We start from the raw sequence: 21,851 nt of genomic DNA, 5'->3' as shown, positions 1-21,851 counted from the left end.
TTTTATTTTTTGGTACCGGGGATCGAACTCTGGACCTTGCACTTGCACGGCAGGCGGTGGAACCACTGAGCTAAATCCCCGGCCCCTCCTCTATTATTATTAATTTTTTTTTTTTGGTACCGGATATCGAACTCGGGTCCAAAGCACAGGTGGCGAAACCATTGAGCTAAATCCCTGGCCCACTATTATTATTATTATTATTATCATTATTATTATTTTGATTTTTTTGAGACAGGATTTGCTACCTAGCTGAGGCTTCCCTCAGCTTTCTCACAACCCAGGTGGCCTTGGACTCGAGATCCTCCTGCCTCAGCCTTCCAAGTCCTGGGATTACAGGTGTGTGCTACCATGCCTGGCTCGGTTTTAATATGTGCTTATTACAATTTAGGATTAGGTATAATTTATGAATATTGGTTCATTTTTAAAAATAATCTTTTACGTATAAGAAAAGCTTATTTTTTTGCTAAGGTAGAAGGTGTTTGAAGTAACTAGAGGGCTAACCATTTACATCAACATATAATCATTGATATTTAAAATAAACATTTTGCCTTTATTAATCAAAACCATACTGTTATATGGCCTATATATTTTTCAGCACAAGCATAAGTTCACTGAGGAGAAGAATGACAGATCAGTCAACACAGATCAAAGGACTTTTTCAATTGAATGAACAAGTTTGCGTTCCTCTGAAATGGCAGACTAGGCCTTGTCTGTCTGCTATACACTACTTTTTTTTTTTTTGGTACGGAGATCGAACTCAGGACCTTGCACTTGCGAGGCAGGTGGCAGAACCACTGAGCTAAACTCCCAGTCCTATACTACATTTTATTGGTTGTTGAATATGAGGAAGACATTATTTGAAAATATTTATCTGCTGGAATTTTATTTTGAATTGTCACCCTCAACTAAATAGAATGGAAACATCTGTAGGTAGCCCTTCATATGATGACAGTTCCCTAGATGTATAGCAGTGGACTGCTGTCCACATGCATGTTCCCCAGGCTCATACATTTTCAACATCTTGGTTGAGGTGCCTTTTCTTTTTGTTTTTGGCAGTACTAAAGTTTGAATCCAGGTCTTTTGCACTGAGCCACACCCCCGTCCTTTAAATTTTTTTTTTCTTTTCTTTTTTTAAATTTTCTCACCAGGGATCAAACTCGGGACCTTTTGCACATATGAGGCAGGTGGCATAACCACTGAGCTAAATCCCCGGCCCTAATATTTTATTTTTGAGACAGAGTCTTGCAAAGTCACCAGTTTGCCCAGGCTAGGCTCAAAACTTTCGATCTTCCTGCCTGGAGTGCTGGGGTTACAGCCATGTAGCACCCCTCCCAGTTTAAAGTGCTTTTTAAAACTATGAGGGGGTAGGGCCGGGGATTTAGCTCCGTGGTTTCGCTGCCTGCTGCGCAAGCGGAAGGACCCGAGTTCGATCTCCAGTACCAAAAAACAAAAAAAAAACACCTATGAAATTATCACAAGTATTGTAAAGTAATAGTAGTAGTGGCGTACAAGAGTTTTCTGTTTTTATTCTTCTTCAGAAAATTTGTTATAAATTTAAAATCACTGTTTTAGCTTAGAGATTTGACTTTAAACAAATGGTAGTTATGAAACTATTATTATCTTCAGGTTCATAGCCTGGAAAAGAAAGATTAATTTTTAAGCTTCCCACTAGAATAAATTAGTCCAAATATTCCATTATATCTGTGCAAAAAGGTACTATTCATCTACAAAGTTAGGTTGTTGTGGATGGATGTGGAGTGTCTGAGGAATGCAGTTGTCTACGTGTTCTTTTTTTTTTTTGGTTTTGGTTTTTTAAGACAGGGTCTCCCTCTGTAGCCCAGGCTGGCCTAGAGCTCACAGTGATCCTCCTGCCTTTGCCTCCCAAGTGCTGTTACGACAGGCGTGCACCACCATGCCCGGCTACATGTTCTTTTGTTAACCTCTTTCTTTAAAACCTCAATCATTACAGCGCTCTTTACTGCCACCTCTTTTTAGGCCCCATATCTATATTGTTGTCTATCTAAACTTGAAGTCTAAATTTTCATCTATGTCTTGAAACAAAATATGTTTCAGTAGTCGCTCTATAGCAGCTGCATACCAGCATCCCAACTTCCCTCCTAAGCTGTTAATGACTCTTATTCTTTCTGGTCATTGTTTTCCTCTTACTTTGCTGCTGCTGCTTTTTTTTTTTTTTTTTTTGGTACTGGGGATCAAACTCGGGACCTAGCACTTGACAGGCAGGCACTGGAACCACTGAGCTAAATCCCTGGCCCTTTGCTTCTTAAGCTAAACAATACCCCTTTTTACTAATTTTATGTTTCTTTTTATGTTTTTGTCCCTTTCCTTTCCACTGTACTTGTCCTAATTTAATTAATGTTCTAAAGCAAGAAATTATCACTAATCTTTAGTGAACTTCACACATATCAAAATTAAGCTATGTTCCTGAAGTAAAATAGGACATTTCCTTCCTTTCCATAGAAGGCTTCCGTCAGCCTTCTAGGCAGACCCATCATTTTTAAGGCTTGGGTACTACATTTATCCACAGGTGATGTGGCAGATTGCCAAGCCACTTGGCTCAAATCATCTGATGGTTGGTGGCTGGCAGGGCCACAGTTTTTCAAGGAGTTTGAACAGCAGACTGCTTTAGACCACAGGTGTGGCCCAGGATGACTTCCTTTGGGTCCTAGATATCCTCGAGTACTCTGGAGCCTAGGGGAAATGCTGAACTGTGTGTTCATAACACATTTTCAGGGCTAAGGTTTTTATGGCTAAAAGTACAGGTCTGTTGCCTTCTCTGAGACTCTGCTCCTGACTCTTGTCCCTTGTATCCTGACTAAGACTATTCCTATTAAAACTCCACCTTTGCTGGGGGGGGGGGTTAGCTCAGTGGTACAGCTGCCTGCCTCGCAAGTGCAAAGTCCTGAGTTTGATCCCCGGTACCCAAAAAAAAAGACACAAAAAACTCCACCTTTGCTGAAAACGACATCATATCAATTCTCTAACTTGTCATCTCTTCAGACACTCCTGGAATTAAAGTATGTCAGAAAGATGGGAGCCTGAGGTTAGTCAGGAAGATATAAAATAAAAAGGGTAAAGAAAAGATACCATTGTATTCCCACTAGCAGTTGTGTAGCTTCCAGGGTCTTGGACCTGATTCCTTTCCAGACAGATTGTAGTTCATCCTTCTGACTTGAATTTGGTCAGCTTCTGGAGATCTTTCTACTCTTTTAGGAAATGTTTGAATTTCCTTCTGGTAGAAACCAAAACCCAATTAAGATTACTGACTTTGGGGATAAGAAAATGAAATATTGCATATATTGTTCTGGAGCATCAAGATTATTTGGTTGTTTTCTTCTAAAGGAACTATGAGTAAGTAATATGAGGATTCTGAAATGCTTATGCGAAATTAATTTAGTGGTTATTGTAAAGGGTGGGAGAAAACACACTACCCCTAGGACTCCTGGTATGGTGGAATAGACACTGGAATGAGATTCAGAACTGTTGCAACTAAGTAGCTGTATACCCTTGGGCACATTAAAGTTACTCAACCTTTCTGAGTTTACTTTAACTGTAAAATGAATGGGTGAGATTAGCTGGTATTTTAAGGTCCTTTTCCAGCAAGCTCTGATATTCTAAGATGAGTCGTTTCTCAGGAAAAAAAACAATTCCTAATTTATATTTTGTTCCTAGTTAATGATTGCTCAGTGAATGTTTCATATACACATTTTTCCATTTTCATTAGAGATTAGGAAAAGAAATGAGCTGGGTGTGGTGGTTCATGCCTGTAATCCCAGCTACTCAGGAGGCAGAGGCAGGTCAATCTCAAGTTTGAGGCCAGCCTGGATAAGTTAGTGAGATCCTGTTTCAAAATAAAAAGGGATGAGAATGTAGCTCACTGGTAGAGTGTTTGCCTGAGGCCCTAGATTCAGTCCTCAGCACTACAAAAATAGAAAAATAGATAAAGGGGTCAAAATTCATAAAATGGATTAGATTTCAGTGTTTTCATTTGTCTGTGTCCCTCCACTGAATTTACTCTGAACTCTTACTTTTACCTTCTATTTGTATTTCTAGTCCTACTTTTTCTGAGTTTTCTTCTTCATCTTTGCTTTACAGTGTGACTTTTTTTTTTTTTTTGGTACCAGTGATCGGACTCAGGACCTTGTGCTTTTGAGGCAGGCGGCAGAGCCACTGAGCTAAATACCCGGCCCTACAATGTGAGTTTAAAGCTCCCTTATTTCTGCTGCCTCTTGGCATGGGCTTTTTCCAATGCTCTTTCATTACTCATTTCATTATAGGTGTAGAGTTCATCAAGTAGACCCTTGAGTTCAAATTGTCCCGACAGTTGCTAGGAGTAATGGGACTCTTTTACTCTATAATACAGCGACCAAGAGATGAATTGTAGGATGCAGGGAGTGGGCAGGCTTCAGGGTCAAAGGAATGGGATGCAAAAGAATTTCCAAGGAGTTCTAAAAAATTATGCTCCTAAGCCATAAGGTAAAAATTTAAGTTATAAAGATGGGGACTCTGCCAGTGATATCAAAGTTTGGTCCTGAAGTCGTAATGGACTTGAGTTTCTAGGAGGGAGCAACTGCACCTCTAATTCTGAATCTTCAGTATTCAGTGGTGCAGAAGGACTGCTGCTGAGTAATGAAAGATGTGGTGTTGGGATTGACGCCTCTTTTTAAGGCGTTTTGTGGTCTGCTGAGGATTAAGTATATTGCTTGGACTCTTAACATTGTACTGTTGGAATTGAAATCTTACCACTACTATTTGCAGTATTGCACAAGATGTTTAGTTTCTGTAAGCCTCAGTTTCCTCATCTGTAAAATGGGAAAGGGACAAGATTACTTCCAGGTTGTGAGCCTCAAGTGAACCAATCGATGTAAAGTACTCAGCTCTGTTTGCTGGTATATCTTTAGTAACTATCAAATACTATTATAGTTTCAATAATAAGCACCACTGTGTACCAGATATTTATTAAATTGTTAGTTTCTAAGTAGTACTACAAAAATACTGTATAAGCTACGGCCTTGTTCTCAGAAAGATTGAACATGTGCACAGGATAAATAACCAAGTTCTATGGTGAATGGCCAGAGTCTGTTTTACTTAATGGCTTAAGAGGCAGGAATAAATGCTAAGAAGATGAAAATTTCAAGAAGGTGTCAGAGTCTGACTTGAGTGTTGGACTAATTGAGCAAGTTGACAGGCTTCTTGTAGTCATTCTGTGTTGAATCTTAGCACTGTACTGAGTAATCTTAAATTAGTTAACCTCTCAGGATTTTTGAGAGAATTAATGAGTTAGTACATGAAATCTTTGGAACTATGCCTCAAACACTATTAGAGCTTGATAAATTATTACTAAGTTGAGAGAAAGGAGAGTACATTTCAGATAGAGAGAAAATTCAGTGATAAGGAGGGGTAGACAGCCTAGATTCATTAGAAGTGGTGGTGCGGACTTAGCCTATTGGAAGATTGCGTGTGATTATATCGGAGCAGAGTTAGAGGTGATTAAGGGGTATGACATCTCTTCCATATACAATGAGGGAACTAGAGAAAGTTTCTTGGGCTATCTGGCAAGGGTTCTTAAGTGTTTTAGATCACACTTCTGTCTGCATTTCTAACATTTCTTGTTATCTTTATTGATTTAACAATAACTGAAATTTAGCCAGATGTGGTGGCACATACCTAGCACCCTGGGAGACTGAGGCAGAAGAATCCCAAGTTCAAGGCCAGCCTGGGCGACTTAGTGATCTGTGTCGCAAAAAATTTTTTTAAAAGGGGGCTGGGGTTGTAGCTTAATGTGAAAGCTCTGAGTTCAGCTCCAAGTTCCACAGACAACAACAATAACAAAACCCTGAAACTTGTATTCAAATTAATTTTAACAATGAAGCTCATAATCATCTATCCTGAATCATCATGCCTCTTTAATTTGTTCATTTCTCATAGTAAAATTGTTTTTGGCTACCTTTCTCATTTTCCTAATATTCTAGTTGTTTACATAAAAGCATTACTAACTTTCTCCAAAGTTTTGCTACTGTTGTCTTTTCTGCTCTCTAGATACAGTCTGGTTCCTAAATCACAAAGCCACACAGTGGAAAGGACCAGGGAGAGGGAGAAAGGGAGGAAGGAAGGGAAATGGCTTCTAGTCCGGCCATCTTGTTTTACAGAGGAGGGGGTGAGGAAATTTGGGGGTCAGAGGAAGTCATGCTTAAGAGCCACAGTCATTACTGACCAGCTCTGCAGGTTTCAGGGCTATTTTTATGGTCATCTTTGTGTAATTCTCAACCCTCTGAGTGGGAATTATGCAAATATTATCATACTTTTTCTTCTGAAACTTAAACACCAAGATAAAAAATAATTTTTAAAAAATTTTTATTAAATAAAAAATAATTTTACTACCAGGGACAATGTGCTAATAATTTGCCCCTATGAACGAAAAGCCCGTGATTGCACTTGTTGGATGAGCACCACTGTTCCTTAAGGTAATGTTTCAAAACCCAGCTCACACTCCAGAAAGAATGGCTATCATCAAGAAATCAGCCAATAACAAATGCTGGTGCAGCTGTGGGGAAAAAGGAACCCTTCTCTATTGTTGGTGGGAGTGTAAATTGGTAGAACCACTATGGAAATCAGTGTGGAGATTCCTCAAAAAACTAAAACTGGAGGTTCCTTTTGACCCCGCTGTGCCCCTTCTAGTATCTTTCCAAAGAGTTAAAAGCATCATACCACAGTGATAAATGCCTACTCATGTTTCTAGCAGCACAATTTATAATAGCTAAATCTTGGAAACAGCCCATATGCTCATCAACAGGCGACTGGATAAAGAAAATGTAGTTTTTATATATAGTGGAGTGTACTACTCTGCTGTAAAAAAGGATAAACTTGAGTCATTTTTAGGTAAATGAATGGCAGGTCAAGACCATAATGTTGGGCAGGGGATTTAGCTCAGTGGTTTCGCCGCCTGCTGCACAAGGACCTGAGTTCGATCCCCGGTACCAAAAAAAAAAAAAAAAAAGACCATAATGTTAAGCGAAATAAATCAGACACACAAACTTAAACATCACATTGTTTCTCTTGTGTGAGGAACTCAAAGGGTAAATAAAGAGCAAAATGGAAGATAGATGTGGAAAGTAGGAAGAACATGTTCAAATGGGAAGAATAAGGGAGAGGAGGAGGGGGAAGGGAAAAGGGATTTAAAAAAGGAGAATGGAAGGGAAAATGGGAACAAAGCTTTTGTAAATGGAGAGGAGAAGGGTTGAAGGGAGGGGAGGGGAATGGAAAAAAAAGAGCTAAGCTATGTACAGGTACAGATTTCCTATGATGGATGTGATCATTATGTGTGGCAAATATGTATGAATAAAAATGAATTTAAAAAAAACACAGCTCAGAAATCAGCTTTGAGAAGAAAAAGGTTTCTTCCTTTTATTTTAGTTATAAATTATAAACATAATACTGTTTTAAACATAAATAGCCTTGTAAAAAAGGTAGACCTTTGGTTTCCATCATGGTAGAACACAAGTTCTCTTCCAGAGCTATTGGTATCATAGCATGAAAAGTTGGGAGCCATTTTAATTTCAACTTCACAGCCCCTGAGTCTGCACTTCTATTGCAATCGTCTGCAAGCTTGCATCAGCTGTCTTCAGTCTCTCACATGTTAATGTGCACCACCCGTAATGGTGAAAACCTTATTTAAGAATTGTTTTCAGCTATACTGTTTTCCTTCTTAGATGCAGTGTGATAAAATATGTGTATATAAAGCCCAAAGCTTAGTGTGTGGTCACACCAGTTGCTCAAAACTATTCCCTTCCCTTTATACAGAGCAGGTATTTTTTTCCTCATACATAAATAATGTCAGTTCCTAATCACTAACTCACTGTCGCATGCATCACTTCCTTTTTTTCCCTTAAAGTGTATTGTTTTAACCGTGGCATGATAATCTCTGTGCATTTTGAGAATATGCACAGTATACAGATACTTTCTAGTCACTATAAGCATAATTTTATCATGAAGTCATGATAAAAATCCTGTTCTGTATTCTTTCCCATTATAAAAGAAAGAAAAAGTGGCCTAGGTTATATAAAGATGCCCCAGACCTCTGCAAATTCTACCACATTCCTTCCCTCAAAAGCAGACTTCTGGATCAGATTTATTTTTATGGAAATACTGATTTTCTTTTATCATTTTTTACACACTGTGAAGTTGAATTGTATGATTCACAAATGTCTATACAAGTTTTTTCATGTCTTCAATAGCTTGTATCAGACCACTTATATTTCCCAGTTTGCTTTCTTTTTACTAACTTCATTTTTCTGGAAGGGAAAGGGGATTTTTTTTTCTTCTTCTGACCTGCCATTTGTTTTGTATATAGATGGTTACCCCTTGTAACACATTTTATCTTTTAATTATTCTACTAAGAGAAAAAATATGCTTAGAGTTTTTTGAAATGTGTGTGTGCGCGTGTGTGTAGGTTTGTCTTAACCTCTTTGTGTAATTTATAGGAACTTCTGTTTTACTTTTTAAAATATTTTCTTTTTTTTTTTTGGTACCGGGGATCGAACTCGGGTCCTTGTACTTGCACAGCAGGCAGCGAAACCACTGAGCTAAATCCCCGGCCCCTTAAAATATTTTCTTAATGTTGAACCATTTTATTGTTTGTAAAGAAAGTCTATTAAATATATGTAGATGCTGCTAGCCTTTTAATTTATATAGTAATATAATAAATTTTGTTAACTCTACTTTTAGAATATTAAGTTTTTTGTAATTTGACTTCTTTAGATATTAATCAAGCAATTCTTTTTTTCTTTTTGGTACCGGGATTGAACTCAGGACCTTGTGCTTGCGAGGCAGGCGGCGGCACCAATGAGCTAAATCTCCAGCCCCATTTTATTGTTTTGGTACTGGGGATTGAACTTGGGACCGTCTGCTTTCGAGGCAGGTGGTAGAACCACTGAGCTAAATCCCTAGCCCTCCAGCCCCATTTCATTATTCTTTAATTTAAAAATATTATTTTTTCTGAAAGAGCAAAAAAGATCTACTTTAGAACCTATATTTTCTATAAATGGGGTTAACAGGTTATGTAATGATGTGAAAGTAGAAACTTTAAGTCATTAATTTTCTTTAAATTTATATTCTAGTCACTGAAGATAGCGTGTAATTAATACAGAAAAAGGCAAAGACCATTAAAAACAAAGTCAGCAAATAGGCATAAGTCACTTGAGAAATAATGAGCAGGATGAGGAAATGGGAAGAAGACATCTTTACACCAATTATCTGAGGCAAGATAGTTTCTTTGTTTGAACATTAAGTTTAGCTCCGAGCTTCCTGGCAAGCAAGAGAAAAAAGGAAACAGGATGGGTTCATAGTTATTGTCTGAAAAAGAAAGCTTATCAGTCTTTCAGAAGAGAGAAACCTTTTCTGAGTTCTGAGTTATAAAAGAAGTTACATGAATTCTTGTGTAAAGAATGTAATTTGTATTTCCATTTTTATAAATTATTAAACATCTGCTATTGCTGTCTTAGCTGTTGTGTGTAGTCATATGCATTATAATTATATATGTTCATATTAAGTTCACGTTCACTGTTGTCAAAAGTGGAAATACCATGGCTGTGGTGTATTTATGTATTGCCTCTAGAATTCTAGCCACTGACGAACAGGAAACTGAAAGCTAAAAGTTCAGGAAATGTATTGTATTTGGAGTGTATGGAAAAATATATATGATACTTAACTGCTGAAATCCATGACCATTTCAAGACTGAAAACTAAGTATTCAAAGATGAATGTTAAGGATTCTTAAACCACTGCTGTCAGCTGCTTAAATATGATAATAGATACAGTATGTGCATTCTAGGCCAGGGACATTGTGCAACAGTGAAAAAGATGCAACAGATTATTATATGTGTTCAGCTATATTCTTTCAGGAAATAAAACAGTTGGCACATCACTTGAATTTTTCAAGGATGTTTTATTTTCAGAGAATTACAGTTTTTGTTTTAGTTTAGTTTCAAGGAAAGGGAGGCCTCTGTCTTACAAGATAGTCCCTTTCAGTCTTAGGACGTTCTGATGGTTTGCTTGTTTGTTTCCTTATATTGACTTGAACTTTGTTTTCCTGTAGTTTATTAATATATAGTACTCTGCTGTTTTCTTAGTATTGAGAAGATTATTAATTGATCAGAATTATGTAAAAAGTTAAATGTATTTCAGATATTTTCTTAGTTATTACATTTTAGGAGCCTCAAAATACTGCTTGTATGTCTTTATTTTTAAAGTTAAAAAATATTTCTGTTAGAGGAGATGTGATTAATGTATATGCCTGGTAGACCTAAATTTTCTTATTGTTTCTAGGCTTAGCTATTTTAACAGGATACTGTGTAAATGGGCTTAACATCCTTTTTTTTTTTTTTGGTACCAGAGATCAAACTCAGGTCCTTGTGCTTGTGAGGTAGGCAGCAGAACCACTGAGCTAAATTCCTGGCCCGGGCTTAACATTCTTACTCTTTGAGACAAGTACGAGTTTTTTTGGTTTTTTTTTTTTGGTACTGGGGATTGAACTCGGGTCCTTGCACTTGCACAGCAGGCGGCGAAACCACTGAGCTAAATCCCTGGCCCTAATATGAGGTTTTAATAGCTTCTTTGAAGTGGAAATTTTATAATCTTGTATTTTTGTTGCCATTTCATTGTGTATGTTTTAACAAAATATGTAGCTTATGACTTTCACTGCACTTTTGTGACTTGAGCCACACAAAATATTTAGGGACCAGATTAAGTGAAAGTTTTATTACAGAGTTTTCTGTAGGAATTTTAGCTGTATTATACATTAGCAATTATAATGTCTTCATTAAAGTTTAATCTCTTGTCAGGATTGATTTTGATTTGAATCTGTTAGGAGGGCCATGTGTTCACCCCTGAACACAAGTGACCGGGGGATGGAGGAGCTGAGTGGCAGGGCCTGGCCTGGCCCAGGAGACAGAAGCAGTGGTTTCCCAGAGGAAAGGCCTAGTGTACTGTTTCTAGCAGAAAGGGGAATGGCCAGGGAGTGTCGGCCAGTCCAGGCCATGAGGGAACTGGTGCAATGGGGAAGGAGTCGGGCAGTAGCTGACCTGTTGTTGCCTTGGAGGCTTCCCTTGCTTCTTCTATTACATATTCATTGTAGAAAAATTTGGGGAACATAAATCAGTGAAGAAAGTAAAGATTTCCTGTAACGTTTTTCCCTTTTGAATATTTTTACCTAATTTCCCCTAAACTTCGCTTAGCATCTAGGTTACTTTTTTGTCTACTATAATTGAAAAGTTACTTTTTGAATTGTTCTTTCCACAAATCGTGCTTCTAATAACTATGAATCATGAAAGAAATAGGCATTAAAAATTTTTAAAGTCTTCATTTTTGTTTGATATGATCCTGTTAATTACTATTTCACGAGACACTATAGCGTAATAGGCATAATGAAAAACACAGACCAGTAAGTGGTTCTTACACAGGAAACAGAAAAAATGGAGACCAACAGGTCTTTCTGTAAGCTCTTCAGAACCAAGGACTAGGTCTTTCCTGCTCACCATTATGTCAGTATCATCAGGCACAGTGCTGACACATAGTAAGTGTTCCATAAATAGTTGAATGGATGGATGAATTTCTTTAAGTACATTTAGTAGCTTGCATTTCCTGAACTGTGGATAGTCAAGATCAGTTATGTTCATCTGAAGTTAAGAGCCTTTGTTGTGCTCAGCCATTTTCTTTATTCATTAGTGAAAATTTAATAAACTGATTTTTTTTTTTTGGTACTGGGGATCGAACTCAGATCCTTGCGCTTGTGCAGCAGGTGGTGAAACCACTGAGCTAAATCCCTGGCCCGCTAAACTGATTTTTAATAGGTAGATGTATGTATACACAAAAAGCAAAAAGTAAAAATTTCTTTTTTCTCCAAATCCCATTCTCAAGAATTAATGGTTTAGGCTAGGCGTAGTTGCGGACGTCTGTAATCCCAATGCTGAGCAGGCTGAGGCAGGAGGATTGCTGCAAGTTTGAGGCCAGCTTGGGCTCCATAGTGAGTTCAAGACCAGCCTATACTCCATGGTGAGACCCTATCTCAAAAACAGAACAAAAAAATTAATAGTTTAGTATTTTTCTTTCTTGACATTTTTTTCTACATTTACAAATGCATATGCATTCTTTATACAAATAGGATATTTATATTCTGTTCTATAAATTTTTTTCCTTTGTGCTTTTTTTTTTTTTTTCTTTTTTTATACCGGGGATTAAACTCAGGACCTTGCACTTGTGAGGCAGGCATGGCATCACTGAGCTAAATCACTGGCCTTCATGCTATTCTTGAACATCTTTCCCTATTAATTCATGTATAGCTGTTTGTTAATTTTTAATTGCTACATAATATTCCATTACACAGATATGTAATAACAGTCTTTTATGGAAATTTCCCACTTTTTTCCTATTACAATAGTGTTATGTTTAATACCCTTTTCATGTATTTTTGCTTATTTTTGTGAGAATATCTATAGGTGGTTTTCTGGAAGTGGTGTTGCTGGGGTAAAAGGTATTTAACTTTTTTGTAGATATTGGCAAATTTCCTCTTAAAAATATTATGCCAGTTTGCCCTCTCACTAGTGATATGATTTCTGATACATTTACATTTTCATTTGTTGATAGAGTCAGGGACTTGTGACCCTAGTAAAGAATCAGTGTGTGAAATATCAGAGTGCAGGCTCAGGAGCCTTTCTGTGTGCTTGCACCGTTCATCAGCAACATGTCCTTTGATAAATTTCTTCTCTGCTCCTTAGTGTCACTGTCTGAAAATAGCAGTATCAACAGTTCCCATGTGGCAGGGTTATTGAGAGGATCTATCATGCAGCCTTCCTTCTAGTAAGGGGGAGCAAACAATGTACAAATAAATACTTGTGCAGGTGCTGAGTGGAGGAAGAAAATGGCACTAATTAAAGTAGTTTCATGCTCTTTTCTATCAACCAATAGAGGAAGCCTGCCAGATAAGAAAGTATTTAAGGGCTGGGGATTTAGCTCAGTGGTTTCGCCACCTGCTGTTCAAACACAAGGACCTGAGTTCGATCCCCAGTACCAAAAAAAAAAAGAAAGTAAGTATTTGATCAGAGACTGAAGGAAAGGAAGGCACCCCTGTGTAGCTGTCCAGGAAGAAGGAACAAGTGCAAGACCCTGAGGAGGGGCATTTTGAAGAGAACAGCGAGAATGCCAGTGTAGCTAAGCAGAGCAAGGGGGCGGAGGGTGCTGAGAGCGCTTTCAGAGATGGCCAGTGACCAGCTTGTGGGGCTTTAAGCGTAAGACAAACTTCAGACTTTATTCTGTGTGAGTGGGAAGCCATTGGAGTGTTGCCAGAATCATTTTTTTAAAAACCAGTTTGATTGTCACAAATGATTCACTTTTCTATTTCCTTTGGAATAAAGTTCAGATGCTTTATTCTGGCACACAAGGTTCTTTACTGTCGGGCCTCTGCCTGTTTATTTAGCATCATCTGCCTCTTTCCCACATGTACCCTTCACTTCAGCCAGTTGGATCACATACAGTTCCCTTGATGGGTCATGGTGATTCATGGCTTCGTGTTTTTCTGCACATTTTTGCCCTGTGAGAAACTCTCCCCCCGCTGCTGACATGGTCACTAGCTCAGTTTTAGAGGGTCTGCTCTGTGTTCTTGTTCTCTTCGCATTCCATCTGCTGGTCCCTTTGTCCTCAAGCGACAGCCTTAGAGTGTGCCGTATTCTTTTACCAGCTTTGATTTTACCTTGCCACACTCTTGCCAGTTGAAATTATGTCTATCCTTTAAATCCCACCTCAAACACTGCTATCCATTCCCTCTTTGGACACTTATAAGCACTTTGTAGCTTCCTTATTCCTCATTATTGTTACCTTGAATTAAAATATTTCTTTGCCTTACCTCACAGAAAATCCTTGACCTGCCTTATTTCCATTTTCTTTGTAGCCTCTTGTGGATTTTGTGCACATTTCCTGTTCAGTAAGTTTCATGTTGTGCAGAATCAATAGAATAATTAGAAAACTATTGGCTTTCAAACTGCTGAGAGCAAAAATTAAAATGAATAAACAATTTAAACAAGATACTTACTCCATTAACAAATTTACTGTAATGTTGGCAGTAACATCAGTTTTCTTTCATATACTTACAACTATAGCACCAGAAATTAGTGTACCCATTTTGAGATGTAGTTTGGTGAAATATATTGAGACACATAAATATTTGTGTTAGCATTCCTTGGCTGTGATCAGATCTCTGAGATAATTATAAGGAGAAAAGTTTTCTTTTGGCTTATGTTTTTAGAGGTCTCCGTCTGTGGGCACTTGGCTCCTTTGCTTTTGGGCCTGTGGCGAGGGAGAGGTCCTGGCAGGGAGCACATGGTGGGACAGAGCTGCTCACCTCAAGTGGCTGCAAAGCAGAGACAGAGAGGAAGATCACAGGCCCCAATACCACCCAGTGACCTGGCTTCCTCCGGGCCTTACCTCCTGGGCTCCACCACCTCCCCATAGCACCACAGCTGTGACCAGACCTTTAACACACAGGCCTTTGGGGCCGCTCCAGATTCACATCATAAGATGTTCATGAGTTCTGACCAGTTATACCACTTTTGGAAATCATATTAGAAAAAACAAAACCAGGGCTGGCATGCTGTGGTGTACACTTGTGATCTTAGCACTGGGAGGCTGACAGGAGAATCATAAGTTTTAGCCCAACCCAGGCAACTTCACAACTCAGTGAGAGCCTGTTTAAAAAAAAAAGTTTGAGGATGTAACTCAGTGCAAAGGCCCTGGCTTCAGACCCCAGTACCACAGACAAACAAATAAATACTATGTTTTAGGTGAGCATGGTGGTGCGTGGCTATAATCCCAGCACTTGGGAGGCTGAGGCAGGAAGATCGCCATGAGTTTGAGGCCAGCCTGGGTCACACAGTAAGTTCAAGGCCTACATGGCAAAACCCTGTCTCAAAACAAACAAACAAACAAACCCCACAACAAAAACACAAAAGCAGAAAGTAAATAAATTTTTTGTTTTTGGTACTGGGGATCCAACTCAGGACCTTGCACTTGGGAGGCAGGCATGGTGCCACTGCGCTAAATCCCTGGCCCCAGAAAGTAAATATTTTTAAAAGAAAGTAATGCAAATTACACAGCTCCTCTACTCAGGTTAGACATCTTTGTGAAGGCACTGTGCAAAGTGCTTTACATGTGTTACTCATTTTAATGCTCAGAATCCTGAGTTGTAATAATGTTCAACTTCGTGTTTTAGATGGGAAACTGAGGCCCAGTGTAGTTAAGGGACTTGTTGAAGATCATATAGCTGCTATGTTGTGTCAAGCCAAAATTCTAACTTAAGCAGATTATTTCAAGAGCTTACTCTTGGGTCAGGGATTTAGCTCAGTGGCACCGTGCCTGCCTCTAAAGCTTAAGATCCTGAGTTCAATCCCTGGTACCCACCCCCAATCAAGAGCTTACTCTTAATTATGTGTATGATTAAAGCATAGACACAAAAATCTTCATGGCACGTTAGGTAGTACAGTATGAAATTGGAAGTGATGTGTATTGTGAATTGTGGTGCATCCATTCTATAACAGCTTTCTCTAGATAACATTCACCCTGTAAAAGTATACAGTTTAGAGTTTCCAGTGTACTCACAGATTTGTACAGCTGTTACGACTACCCCAGTTCTCAGCGTTTGATCGGTGCCCATCTGCAGTCACTCTCACCCCCCGCACCCCTGAGCCCTGGACAACATGGGTTCCTTTCCTTCTCTGAATTTGCCTGTTCCAGGCCTTTCGATCAGCTGACAGATACAGTGTATGGTCTTTCTCGCTGTCTTCTTTCATCTAGGGTAATGTTCACTCATGGTAGTGGTACTTTGTTGCTGAGTAATACTTCATTGTATGGGTCTGCCACATTCTGTTTATCCATTGTCAGTTAATGGACATTTGGGTTGTTTTCTACTCTTTGGTTATTGTATTGTTCTCATGAACTTTTGTGTATGTTTTTGAGTGGGCATATGTTTTCATTTTTTTCTTGGGGCTACACTTAAGAATGGAATTGTTGTATCAAATGGTAATATTATCATCATTGTTATTATCAGTTCTGGGGTTTGAACCTACAGCCTTGCACATGTTAGGCAAGTACTCTAAGTCTAAGTGCTCTCTAGTTGTCCCCTTTTTTGGGAGATGGAGCCTTGCTGAGTTGCCCAAGCTGGCCTGGAACTCACAATCCTCTTGCCTCAGCCTCCCAAGTAGCTGAGATCACAGGGGTAACCACAATGTCAGTTTAACTTTTTTTTTGGTACCGGGGATTGAACTCAGGTCCTTGCGCTTGTGAAGCAGGTGGCAGAACCACTGAGCTAAATCCCTGGCCCCAGTTTAACTTTTTGAAGAAGTACCAACATTTTCCAAACAGCTGCACCATTCTATGTTCCTGCTAGAAATGAATAAGCATTCTACGTTCTTAGCATCTTTCTCAATAATTTACTATTGTCTTAAAAATAGCCATTCTATGGGCCAGGGATTTAGCTCAGTGGTTCTGCCTCCTGCCTCACAAGTGAAGGGACCCGAGTTCAATCCCCGGTACCAAAAAAAAAAAAATAGCCATTCTAGTGAGTGTGTAGTGGTGTCTCACTGTGATTTTTGTTTTTGGGGGGGGGGTTTGTTACCAGGGATCGAATTCGGGTCCTTGCGTTTGTGCAGCAGGCAGTGAAACCATTGAGCTAAATCCCCTGGCCTCACTGTGATTTTTATGTGCATGTCCTAGTGATGTTGAGCACACGTGCTTATGGCCATTTGTATATCTTCTCTGGAGAATTGTCTGTTTAAGTCCTTTGCTCATTTTTAAATTGCACTGTATTTTTATTATGGAGTTGGAGTTCGTAATATATTTTAGATACTGATTCCATTATCAGAAGTATGGTGTGAAGCCAGGCCTGGTGGCACATGCTTTTTATCCCAGCACTTTGGAGGCTGAGACAGGAGAATTTCCACGAGTTTAAGGCCAGCCTATGGTACACAGTGAGTTCAAAGCCAGCCTGAACTACATAGGGAGACCCTTTCTTAAAAACAAAACAAAAGTGTGATTTGCAAATTTTTTTCTCATTCTATACTTTATCCTTTCACTTTCTTTCATTTTCTTTCCCTTTTCCCTCCCTCTTTTTCTTTTTCCTCCCCTTTCCTCCCTCTCTTCTTGCCTTGCCTTTCCCCCCTTGCCTCCCTCTCTCTCGCTCTTCTTTCTTTCCTTCCTTTCTTCCTCTTTCCTCTCCTCCCTGCCCCTTCATTCTTACTGGGTTTTTTTTTTTTTTGTACCAGGGATTGAACTGGGGACCTTGTGCTTGCAAAGTAGGTGGTGGCACCACTGAGCTAAATCCTCAGCCCTGCATGGTCTTGATTGCTCTGTGTATTGAATTTTTTCTTTTTTTTGTTACCAGGAATCAAACTCAGGACCTTGCGCTTGTGAGGCAGGCATAGTGCCACTGAGCTACATCTCCAGCCCCTATTAAGTTTTGAAACCATGAACTATGAGTCCTACAACTTTCAAGGTAGCTTTTATTACTCTGAGTGTCTTACAAAACCATATGAATTTTAGAATCGGCCTGCTAATTTCTGCAACAAAGTTGGCTCAGCTTTTGGCAAGAATTTCATTGGTCATTTTGGGGAGCATTCAGTAGAATAATCATTTAAAACTATGGTAACCAGGGGCCGGGGATTTAGCTCAGTGGTTTCGCCGCCTACTATGCAAGCGCAAGGACCTGAGTTCGATCCCTGGTACCAATAAAAAAACAAAACAAAAAAACCTTTGGTAACCATAGTAAAATATATACATTATGCCAGATGTGGTGGCACACACCTGTAATCCCAGCACTTGGGAGGCTGAGGTAGGAGAATCACCACAAATTCAAGACCAGCCTGGACTCCATAGTAAGTTCAGGGCCAGCCTGAATTACATAGTGAGACCCTGTCTCAATAAAAAACAAAAAATATATATATATATACACTCTGACTATATAGAAAATGTGTATGAAAAATATTATTGAAAAGAACCCTTATCCAGAGAATGAAGACAAACTATAGACCAGGAAAAAAATACCTGCCAAAGACATCTCTGATCTCTATTATCCAAAATATGCAAAAAACTCTTAAAACTCAACAGTAAGGAAGTAACCCAATTAAAAAATGAAAATTTGAACACCTCACCACAGAAGGCATGTGGATGGCAAGCAAGCATATAAAAAGATGATCGACATCATATGCCATTAGGGAATTCCAAGTTAAAATAAAAGTGAGATACCACTATAAACTTAATAAAATGACTAAAGTTCAAAGTACTAGCAACACCAAATGTTGCTCAGCATGTAGAAGAATAGGAATTTTCATTTACTGCTGGTGGGAATGCAAAATGGTACAGCCATTTTGGAAGACAGCTTGGCAGTTTCTTATAAGACTAAAAATATTCTTGCCATATAATCCAGCAGTCATGCTCCTTGGTATTTACTCATATGAGCTGAAAACATATATTCACACAAGTATGTTCACCCAGATGTTTATTGCAAGCTTATTTATAATTGCCAAAACTTGGAAGCAAGATGTCCGTCAGGGTAAATACACCATAGTACATCTAGAAAATGAAATATTATTCAGTACTAAAAACAAATGTGCTATGAAGCCATGAAAAGACACGAAAGAGCCCTTAAATGCATATCCCTGAATGAAAGAAGCCAATCTGAAGAGGCTACCTACCGTGTGCTTCCCACTGTTGGACAGTCTGGAAAAGGAAAAACTATGGCAGCAGTACAAAGATAGTGATTTGCTGGGAGCTGGATGAGAGGGAGGGATGAATAAGTAGAGCACAGGAGATTTTTATGGTAGTAAAATTACTCTCTATGATGCTGTATAGCTGGAAATACATCATTATACATTTTCCCAACTTAGAATGTACAGCCCAAGACTGAGCTCCAATGTACACTGTGGGCATTGGTAACAAAGATACAGGTTCGTTGGTTATGATTGTCAGCGAAGGTTCATCACTTGTAACAAACGTTACCGCTCTGGTGCCTGATATTGATAGTCCAGGAAACTCAGGGCAAACAACAGGCTTTGGGGAGTTTCCTGTTACTCTGCTGCCTACTTTTGTTATCTATGAACCTAAAGTATTCTTAAAATTTAAGTCTGTAGGGGCTGGGGATTTAAATGCTCAGTGGTTTCGCTGCTTGCTGCGCAAGCACAAGGACCCGAGTTGGATCCCTGGTACCAAAAAAAAAATTTAAGTCTGTAAGTTTTGGCTAATAGAATAATTTAACTTAAGATGCAACCCTTATTTTTTTTTTTGGTACCGGGGATCGAACTCGGGTCCCTGTGCTTGCGCAGCAGGCGGCGAAACCACTGAGCTAAATCCCTGGCCTCACAACCCTTATTTCTATAGATAGAAATCAGAGTTGGTGGCGCCCATCTGGAATCCCAGTACTCTGGTAGGCTGAGCTAGGAGGATCACAAGTTCAAGCTTAGTGACTTAGTGAGACCCTGTCTCAAAAACAAATGAAAAACCAGAGGGGCTGGGGATTTAGCTCAGTGGTTCTGCCACCTGCTTTGCAAGCACAAGGACCTGAGTTTGATCCCTGGTACCAAAAAATCCCCCCAAAACCAAAAAATATCCCAGAGTTATCAGACTTTCCAGGAAGAATGTGTGAAGGTAAGGAGCTGGGATACTAAGGTATGGTTAGAAGAGCCAGTCTGAGATTTAATACTCTCCGGTTTCTCTATTCTCTGTTCAATCCATTTCATTCAGTTTCTCATCTGCCTTCTCAATCCCAGTGAAAAGCTTCTCCCTTATACTCTAGTTTAGGACTTTCCTCAGAACCTTAATCTGAAACTTTGGGAGTATAGCTACGTAGTTTGCATGATGGCTGTTGATAGGTGGAATGAATAGTGACAGAGTAGCATAAAGACAAAGAGCCAGACCATGTAGTCTGAGCCACAGAACCCACTTTGTTGGAAAGTAGTTTTGGGAAGGGGAAAGGAAGTCATCCAAGCAGAGCTCTTTACTGCCTTCTTTGTCCCGATTTGTGTCTTGTCAGTTTCTTTGCATCTGTATATATTGTTTTCTTAGGAAATTATGTTTTTTTCCCCATTAAGTTTATTGGTACATTTTAGGTATAAAATACAGTTACATTCATCATTGGGATCTTGTACCTTTACATAAGTATCTTGGTTCTTATTTTTTCCTTCACCCCCTCCACCCTTCCTTATTTTCACAGACTTTGTTTCCATTATTTTCCTTTTCTCGTATTTTTTCTTTTCCCTTCTTTCCTTTCCCCTACCCCTCCCACTTCCCCTACTCCTTTAGACCTTTTCTTCCTATTACACAGTATCAATTAAACATTATTTAAATTACAATATCAAGATCTAGAAGACATTACCACAGATTTTACAGAATTTAAAAGAATATGGAGAGCATATTACAAAAATATTTTTTGAAATAAATTGACAACTTCTAAGAAGTACCTTGGAAGACAAATTAATGAAACTTACTCTGGAGGAAATATAAAATTTGAATAGCACCTATTAAAGTATATTCCTAGCTTGAAAACCTACCTATATGACAACACCAGGCTCATATACATTTTAACTGATAAATTATATCAAACATTTAAAGCAGAAAAAAGGAACACCTCTCCCCTCATTTTAGGAAATCAACATTGTGCTAATACTAAATCTGGATAAAGATAATAGAAGAAAAAAGTATGAACATAGATAGAAATTTGTTTAACAAAAGAAACTATTAGAAGTCAGATGTGGCAGTATGTAGAAAGTAGTTTTATTATAGGGATGGCAGTGTTGGTTCAGCATTGGAAGATCCACCCCAAAAGTCATCATTTTAACAGAGGAAAGGAAAAAGCCGTATGATCCTGTCAGTAGTTAGAGAAAAAGTATTGGTCTAAATTCTACAGCTGTTCATGGTAAAAGCTATCAGGAGATTGGAAGTAGAACAGAACCTTCTCAACAGATCAAAGACGTGTACTCCATACTTCCAGCAAAAACGCCTTATATGAATGGAGACAATACAATGCTTTCTCCTTAAGGTGGGGAACCAAGGGGAGATATGCTTACTCTTTATCTGTCCGCTAAACTTTGAAACATAGGTCCAAACCAAAATAGTCTGGCAATAAAACGACACAATTAGGATAGGATTGGATAGGTAGGAAATTATGTTTTTTGTAAGGGCAGAGACCTGCAAAGGGTACTAGGGCTAGTTAAAAGTTTAGATAGGCACACAGAGAAGCAAATTCTGTGGTTTGGTGACAGATGTTGTTCCTGGGTTGTTTTCAAGTGCCATTGAAGAGTATTTGTGTTCTAAATGGTGTGGGGCTTTTCTTTCCAGTTTACAGAGTGTTGAAATTTCAGTATGTTGGCATGCTCTATAGTTTTTGGCATAAATTGTGATGCTTATTTATTAATGTTCTCTTGGAAATGTAAATCCACAAAAAAGATAGTATAGTTACCCAGTTTTCTAGAAATATGCATAAAAATCTTAATTTTGACTGCCTTTTTAAAGTAAAGTACCTGCTATTTTAGGATAGAGAATTTCTTATTAGTACTTACAGGCTGCGACTTTGTAGGATCATGGAAAAACTTATTTCCTGCAAATTTCAGAATTTGTGCAATGGTATTTATTTTATAAGACACATTTTTCCCTGTTGAAACTCCATTTATGGTACCTGTGTCTTTTTATTGTGTCTCCTTTTTCTGGCTTAAAAAATGTACTCATGACCTTGTGCTTCTGTCCATGATGGCGTTAATAAAGATTGGATTTCCCCTCCTGGTTGTAATCACAAAACAAATAAA

The 21,851-nt window shown here is 38.7% G+C and overlaps 1 protein-coding gene across 20 annotated transcripts in view; it reads left to right on the top strand.

Annotated features, from left to right (window-relative positions):
- The window catches only part of Fkbp5 (FKBP prolyl isomerase 5), a 107,080-nt gene that overhangs the window by 7,912 nt on the left and 77,317 nt on the right, over window positions 1–21,851 (top strand). For 3 of the 20 annotated variants that reach the window (XM_087184425.1, XM_087184421.1, XM_087184417.1), the window contains 3 exons: window positions 236–336; window positions 4,143–4,214; window positions 17,441–17,551. The exons of 10 other annotated variants lie outside the window; for them this stretch is intronic. The gene's annotated coding sequence lies outside the window, so the exon portion shown is untranslated. The remainder of the gene's footprint in view (window positions 1–235; window positions 337–4,142; window positions 4,215–17,440; window positions 17,552–21,851) is intronic. 7 more of the 20 variants (XM_087184426.1, XM_087184418.1, XM_087184419.1 and 4 more) reach the window with 5 other exon arrangements.

The sequence above is a fragment of the Heterocephalus glaber genome, unplaced genomic scaffold, assembly GCF_053883595.1.
Source record: "Heterocephalus glaber isolate CG9 unplaced genomic scaffold, H.glaber_assembly_v1.0 deba00001497, whole genome shotgun sequence".
Lineage (NCBI taxonomy): Eukaryota > Metazoa > Chordata > Mammalia > Rodentia > Bathyergidae > Heterocephalus > Heterocephalus glaber.
The sequence above is the reverse complement of the archived record's forward strand: the minus strand, read 5'-3'. Positions and strand labels throughout refer to the sequence as shown.